Here is an 8,394-nt window from a genome sequence, read left to right on the forward strand (position 1 = left end):
GCGATACAAGATAATTGGGGGAAATCAGGGGTTGATAGTACCACACAAATACAAATATGTATGTCTCTATTCAGATATCTACATGCATTTGTGAGAAATTCCACATACATATAGGTGATAATTGGGTAGTAGTGGATAATCTATAGGAGAGGAAGATCATGTTTTTGTTTTGGAAAATGTTTTTAATCATCCGGTTCATTTGAGCCTGGACGTAAACCGCCTCTCCCAACCGCCACGTGGCCATGGTCCCGGCTGGCTGATCTTTACTTGGTATCGCCCGTCACAGCGTCCCACAGCTTTTTCAGTTTTCTTTGGGTGTGCCCACATGGAAGCGCTGTTGCTGCTGTTTACCTTGCCCACATGCATGGTACTCTTTCTTTCATGGTAAACGTTTGTAGTTGGTGCGTTGGCCGAGGCCGCACGCGACCCACGCACATAGCTGATTTGGCATGCAATTTTTTTCTCGTCTAAATTTGTTGCAACTAGCGTTCATTTTTGCTACAAGCGTTTTCTATTTCTTATATTTGTCCAGTAAAAATGCTGCACATACGTTTGGTTGCAACTCCAGTTCGTCGGATTTTTGCTACAACCGGCGTTTTGTCTTTTGCTACAATCGTGTTATTTTTTGCTACAACCGGTATCATTTTTTGTTGCAAACATTCACTAAAAAAGTTGCATACACGTTCACGTAGATATTTGCTACAACCGACGTTTGATTTTTGCTACCACGCACCATCAACTTCGTTTTTTTCTACGGTCACGTAGATATTTTTTGGCTACAACTTTTTTTATTGCAACCGTGAACGAAATTGGTGCATCGTGGACGAAATTTGTTGCATCGAGGAAAAATTACTTCAAGAAGAACGATTCGGCCAGCGCAGAGCATTGCCCTTCTTTTCTCTACCCTTTACTGCAACTGACATTAGTTTTTTTTTCTTTTACCAAGTTGACCGCATGGCTTTGCATGTTACATGCGGTAACCATTATGAGCAAGATAGGAGTAGCTGAGATTACCATTAACATGTAGTAACAGCAAAAGAAGGCGAGCAATTTACAAGGCAATTAAGGCTAGCAGCCCGACAAGTCTTTGAGTGCTTTTTTGGATTATTTTAAGTGTGTGACGCAACTATGTTTCACGAGTGACTCGTCAGTGTAATATATTTTTAATTGATATTTTCCTATGATCAAAATAAATATTTGTTAGATAGGAAAGACAATATTGAATATCGATGGATGGGTGGCGCTACTACATACACTTGATGGACACTATAAGACTTGTCGGCTGTGAATCCGGACGTGTGCGGTTGCATGGTCGGTTGGTGTTGCTGCAAACTGGACATGTAGTGCTACAGGTCGGGTCATTGCTAGCCTTTGAGTGCGCCCTATTCGTTGGCTGGCTGACACGTGGATTTCACTAGAGCCATTAGAAGCCGCGCGTTATCTGATCCGAACGTATTAGTCATCTAGCTACGATCGTGCCATTTCCATGTTGCACTGCCATTTGCAACATGACCCATCTTGCACTCGGAAGGTTTTGTAACTCTTGTCACAAAACACAACCAAAGTCGCGGCCACCGCAACATATCGCATGTTGCAATGGCAACCTCTTCAAAGTTGCACCTACCTCCGCACAACATTGCCAATGTTTTGGCCATCGCAATATATCCCATGTTCCAATCGCCTCTCCCAAGTTGCTGTCGTTGCCGCACAACATCGCCAATATTGCGTCCATCGCAACAAGTCCCATGTTGCAACCCCAATCTTTCTCAAGTTCGGATGCATAACGCTGCAAGTATGGATGTCACGTTAGTTTTCGCTGCAAAGCTACATTGTCATGTACTAAAACCTGGAGGACGCTGCAAAGCCGACTCATGGTGTTGCAAGCTGAATGCATGATGCTACAAGTCTAACGACCATATTTATTTTTCTCCTACGATGTTGTAGCGTGTTGTCGCAAAAATTAAATGATGCGCAAAACATTTCAATGCTACTCCAAGCCAGATGCCACAAAGGCGCAAGCTTTCTTCCTGCTGCTACAATAGCCGGATTGTCATGCCACGAAACCATGTGGCGCGGCAAAGCATGACATGCGGCGCTATAATGGGCGACTTGTGTTGTTACAGTCGTGCGCTCAATGTTGCAAGCTAAGCACGCATTGATGCAAGATCGCCATGTTCCTTGCAAGCCGCTCATCTTTTTGTGTGCAAATCCAGCCGCTCGATGTTGCAACTGTTAACACCATCATGGGTGTTGTGGCCGCTACTGGAGCTTTCCCCTAGTGTGTCGGTGTTGGGGCTGCTTCAGAAGCACCATCAGTGATGTGGCCATTTGCAGGTGCGTTGCAGTTGTTGCCGCTAGTGCGCGAGGGTGTTTAACGATATTATGACGATGATTAGTGGTGTTGTGATGTTACAACAGCGGTGAGTGGTCTTGTGATGCTACGACATAGTCAACTGTGTTGTGATGCTACGACGACGATCGGCAGTGTTGTGATGCTAAGGCGGCAGTCGAAAGTGCGGCGATACTACGATCAGGTGTTGCAATGTTGTGGCGGCAGCTAGTGGTGTTGCGATGTTACGACAGCGGTTGATGATGTTGTTATGTTACCATGGTGGTCGATGGTGTTGTCATGAACAACGGCCATTGATGGTGTCTCAGTGTTACGGTTGTGGTTGATGGTGCATGGATGATATGACGGTGGTCGATGCTGTTGTGATGTTATAACGACGGTCGATAGTGTCTCAGTGTTACGCTGTGGTTGATGGTGCATGGATGATATGAGGGTGGTCGATGGTGTTGTGGTGAACGGCGGCCGTCGACGGTGTCTCAGTGTTATGGTTGTGGTTGATGGTGTATGGATGATACGACGGTGGTCGATGATGTTGTGATGTTATAACGACGGTCATCAGTGTTACGTTGTTATTATGAAGCAAGGACTAGTGGGGTATACGACAAATATGGTGACTAGGTCATTGGTTGGAAGGAGTAGGCACGAAACAAAGGAGATGTTGGAACCGATCTATGCTTCCGATCTAACAATTTGACATGCGCAAGATAATTTTTGATCGAGTCATGATTGAAATTTGTTGTAAATATGAGATAGATTAATTTAACCTTACATGTAGAGTAGTCATGATTTACTTTGTGCTTTTGTTGGCTGCCAACGCGTACATACGTGAAGTAAAACTATAGTGTGTAGTTACTGTGTACGGTTCATCCAAACCATATAAGTCAAGAAGGTTAGGACGAGGCTGGTTGAACAGAATCATGCGGCAATGCTGCTGACAAGAGCTAGTTCCCCGTTGATGCTCGTTGCTTGCTGCTCACCCCTCGCGCGAGAGACGTCAGATACGGAAGGATCATACGACCGCGGACCCGGCTGATCTTTAGGGGTGTGTTTGGTTGAGGAACCAATCGTCATGGAATGTAATGGTTCCATTCTAGAGGAACGGGTCGGTTTCGTTCCTGTGTTCTGTTTGCGCAAAATAGTAGAACGGGTCGGTTCTGTTCCAGTGTTTGGTTTAGAAGAATGGAATGTAAAATGTAATTACAAAAAAATCAAAATTTCTGCAGCATTTCGTTTTTATTTTGAAAAAACAACAACATAACAATATATATATTGACATAGAACACAATTTTCAGCAATAATATCATCATGTATCAAGTCATTCGGCACATCCAAAAGCAATCAACCATTACATGTCTTGGTTCAATACAATCCAAAGCAAAGTGCACTAGCCATACATGTTGTTCACATACCAAATATCCAAAAGCAACCAAATGGCAGCACATCCATACATGTCAAGTTCACATACTTGAGAACCATACAACCGTATTGAATTTAGAAGTTTTTATTCACATACCTACTCACCCAAACAGATTTGTTGGTTTCAAAAAGTGTCATGAAGGCTTTTACGATCTTTGGATTGTCAACAAGATGAGCATAGTAGTGGGCTAGTTGTTCCTCATCAAAAGCTTCCAACTTGTAGACCTCATCCCAAAGTTCATCGGGTATAGCACCATCATCCCCAGACTTCACAAGAGCATCACCCACATGTTTGAACCCATAGTTGAGAGTGGTAACAAGTGGATCTTCAAGAACATTCACTACCTTTGCCTTCTTTTTTGGTGGTCCTTTGGGGTGTTTGGACTGGCCAACATTGGGTGATGTGTTCACCTCACCATTGTCTTCATCGTCCACATCAATAGAAAGTAGATCATTCCTAGACCTAGCATTTATCCTAGTAGCCGCGGTTGTCCCAAAAATGGTCTCCGTGGCATGATAGTGTTCAATTGGGGTATTCAGGAAAGGGGCATCAGCTTTGTGTGTCTACAAAAAACATGCAACTAATTACCATAATATAGGCAGAAAATAGCATGATATGTGCCATAGGATTAGAAGCTTACCATGCAACAACCTACATAGTGTTCTTCGCTAAGCCTAATTGTGCAAGTATCTTCATCCCATAGAGCTCCACTTAAATTCTTCAAGTTGACTACCCTTCCCCAAATCTTCCTCCATTTCTTGAGATGGTTTCTAACTTGTTATCAAGTGACAGCTAGTTTGAACTGCTCATTCAAAACAGCAGCACAATGTTTGTGATGTGCCTCCCTGAATCCACTAGAAGTCATCTTCCCTTTAGCAAGAAGGTCAGCGAAAAACCCCAACATCTTGTTGGTCTTGGAAGGAGTCCATACAATGTCCCCACTCTATGCGGAGCTCCCACTCATAGAGATGACTTCGGTATTGTCCATTTCTGTGAAATAATCAAAAGGTTAGAAAAATAGATACATGATACAATCTAGCCAGCCATGAAAGCAAACCAATAAAATAGATGAAATCTAAACAAATACATGGTTTCAACATCATAAATGACACAATTTGTCCAGCCATGAAAACAAACCAATAAAATGGATAATACCTGAACAAATACATGGTTTCAATATCATAAATGATACAATTTGTCCAGCGATGAAGACAAACCAATAAAACGGATAATATGTGAACAAATACATGGTTTCAATATCATAAACAAGACAAACTGTCCAACCAACAAATAAATGATACATGGAGTAACACACACTCATAAATTTGCATACATAAGTTGTCTATCTTCCCACATTTGGGCGGCTATTTGCATCCTACGGTCTACCGTGGCCCTATGGTCACTTGCTTGCTACCTTGTTGTTTGAACAGGTTGGGTGGTCCATGTGACTTCCGATATAATAAATTCATCAATCCCTTGTGATAGTGCATAATTACGAAGAACACAACAAGCTATAACAATGTCGACTTGCACCGGGAAAGAGAAGAAAGGCTTGTCATCATCTAAAATTTTGAAACGCCTCTTGAGAGATCCAAAAGCCTTCTCTATCGTCACCCGTAGAGATGAATGCCTAAGGGGAAACAACTCCATCTAATTTTGGACCGGATTGTTGCCCCACTCATTTAAATGGTACCGCACACCATGAAAAGGTGGTAAGAACCCAGGCTTTGCTCCATAACCAACACGAGATAGGTAGAACTTTCCTAAAAAATGAAATAGTAATTGGTGACAATGGTTCTTGTAATGCAATAACAAATGGACAATTTTCTTAGGCAAGTTCTTACCAGGCGGTACTTGTAAGCCTGTCTCACGCGTTAATGCATGAGCTAAAATAGTAGCATCATGTGCTGACCCATCCCAACCAGCCAACACATATGTGAAGCGTAGATCAAAATCTACCGCTGCCATCACATTTTGAGTGGTGAAGGCCTTCCTACCCCGAAAAGAGTGCTCCACATCTTTGGTAACAACTGCTCGCACACGTGTACCATCGATAGCTCCAATACAATCCTATATACTAATAAGTATTAAATGGCATATCATATAGCCTAGATAGCTAACAAATAGTTTCTAAATTTACATTAAAATATGGGTCAAATCGATGATTTCCTGCAATTTTTATGAGGGTCTCCAATGATGGTGGCCTTGTATAATCATTACGAAGCTCGCCTATGGCATGAAGATCCTTCCTAAAAAAGATGCTTGTTGTGTCGTATGATCTACAAAAGTTGGCTGAAATAACCCTATTCTGAAGGTTATCCCCAATTGTATGCAAACACATCACTAATTGTTGCTCCACGCTAAGATGTGGGCTATCTTCTAGCAACTTGCGATCCCTCGGTATGTCACACAAGTGAAAGAATGGAGCTCTTTCAAACCTTAACATATTTTTACACAACACATCACTTTGCCAAAAAATTTGGTTCAGATAATCAAATATGTTTCGATCTCTTTCATGCATTGGGCCATATGTAACACGTGGCCTTCTCTTCCTTACTAAATCTCGAACAATAACTCCTATTGCAGCTAGTGTGACAAAAACAGTAGCTCCCCAAACCATCATTTTTCTTTTGCTCATCTTCTTCACCATCTACAATAAATTACACATCTCCACATATTGCAAAGATGCACTAGACAACATCAATTTGAACACAAATATGTACTGACCAACAACAATTTCAGCAATAAAATGTAGAAACAACAGCAGCATATACAAGGGAAGAGGAAGAAGGTTCGTACCTTCAGGAGAGGAGGAGGAGCCGGTCGTCGTACCTTCAGCCACCACACCGGAGTACCATGCGTTTTCTTCTTCTGTCCTGCAGATCAAGAAAGATGAGATGCATCAGATCAGATCTATAGAGGATGAGAACGAGGGAGGGAGGAAGAGAGGCGCTGGTGCAACAGGGAGGGAGGTAGCCGGCCGCTGGTGCAGCAGGTGGGAGGGAAAGGGACGGCGACACAACACATCGAGGGACAGCGACGCAACACATCGATGGTTGACGGTGGCGCGACAAAGGGAGGGTGGGAGGAAGAGGGCCGGTGGCACGGGGAATGGACACAAGAAGAGGGCCGGCGGCGCAGGGAAGGAAGGGAGGAAGAGGTCGGCGGCTCAGGGAAGGGAGGAAGGAAGAAGACGGTGCACCTGTGCAGGACGAAAGGAGGAGGAGCCGGTCGAGTGGAGGAGGCTGGTTCCCCGTGATTCCGTGGATTTGGTGGTATTGGCACATTCCGGATCTGGATGGAATATTCCCTAAGGTGCAATGAGTGGGTTCTGTTCCGGTTGGTAAACCAAATGCTGGAACAAGGCCTAGTAACGGGTCCGACCGGTGACATTCCAGCCCATGACAGCAACCAAAAAAACCCTAGGAGAGATCAGCCGGATGATTTGTAGTATTGGCCAGTTTTTTGTTTTTTGCGATGGTGTGGAGAACAATGTTGATGGTCAACCATTCATTTCTCAAGGAATATTCATAATGATTCTGTTTTGTCGACCACGAGATGACATATCAAGTTCACAACGCACCTCATACGAACTGTTTTTATTTATAAATTTATTGCTACATCCTTTGTCCTACTCCATCCGTTTCCTAAATATAGGTCTTGTTAGGGATTTTACTAGAAGACTACATACAGAACAAAATAAATGAACCTATACATTAAAGTATGTCTATATACATGTGTATGTAGTACCCTAGTGGAACCTCTACAAAGTCTTATATTTGAGAAAATTCCTTATATGACACTATTTTTAATGTTGTTTCATTATTTAACATTGGATTCATTTTTCTTCCTTATCTAACATCCAGTGTAAATATTTTTGCCCTTTCTAGCACTTCCTTCAGTTATGTGAGCATATACCGTTAAAATATGTCAAGAGTGATGTCAGTTTTTTTGCAATCAGACGAAATTGCCCGTGCCTGTAACATCAGAAAAAAGGAAAAAGAATGGCCCAACCGGCTATCGCTCTCTCTCTTGACCAGTCATCTCCTTTCTCCCGAACCACCTCCTCATCCCTTCCTCCCAACCCAAGCGACGGCGATGGCGAAGCTCGGTTCAATCCTGGTGACAGCAGCGGTGGCTACTCATGGCTATGAACTGCGGCGCTGATTCCGATGGGGACGGTGCTGCGGAGGACGGCCAGGGCGCGGTTGCGGAGGGGTCAAGCCTAGGCGCTGCTGTGGATCCGGTGTTGGCGGAGAATGGCGGCCGCAGGCCTGCGGCCAGGTGCAGCCAAGGCGCGGCTCCGGCTGGTGCAAATCACAGTTCCCACCGAAGCCACCCACCGCCTCCACCACTTCTCCGATGCGGCGCGGGCACCAGCGCCGCCCATGCCTCTCCACTGATTCATACTCCCTGACGCCACGTCCTCCCTCGTCTTCTCCGCGACGTGCATCTCCTGTTATAATTAATGGGCTTGGCCCATCTATAAAATTCTGAAATCTAAAATTAAGCCCATGAATAAAATGGTAAGTGGTGGTGTGGTGGTGTTATAGTTTAGTCTCATACCGCTAGTGTAGGAAGTGTTGGACCTCTTTATATAGTGAGTTCTCCCCACCACTCTAAGTAT

At 43.9% G+C, this 8,394-nt stretch overlaps 1 long non-coding RNA gene across 1 annotated transcript; it reads right to left on the minus strand.

Moving 5' to 3' along the window:
- Positions 1-3,686: 3,686 nt before the first annotated feature.
- On the minus strand, positions 3,687-7,003 carry LOC123398202. The gene is made up of 4 exons (XR_006610108.1): positions 6,970-7,003; positions 6,567-6,643; positions 4,408-4,757; positions 3,687-4,330 (listed from the first exon to the last, which is right to left on the minus strand). It is a non-coding gene; the product is annotated as an uncharacterized LOC123398202 (long non-coding RNA).
- Between the last annotated feature and the right edge of the window lie 1,391 nt (positions 7,004-8,394).

This window comes from Hordeum vulgare, chromosome 5H, assembly GCF_904849725.1.
Source record: "Hordeum vulgare subsp. vulgare chromosome 5H, MorexV3_pseudomolecules_assembly, whole genome shotgun sequence".
NCBI classification, from domain to species: Eukaryota; Viridiplantae; Streptophyta; class Magnoliopsida; order Poales; family Poaceae; genus Hordeum; species Hordeum vulgare.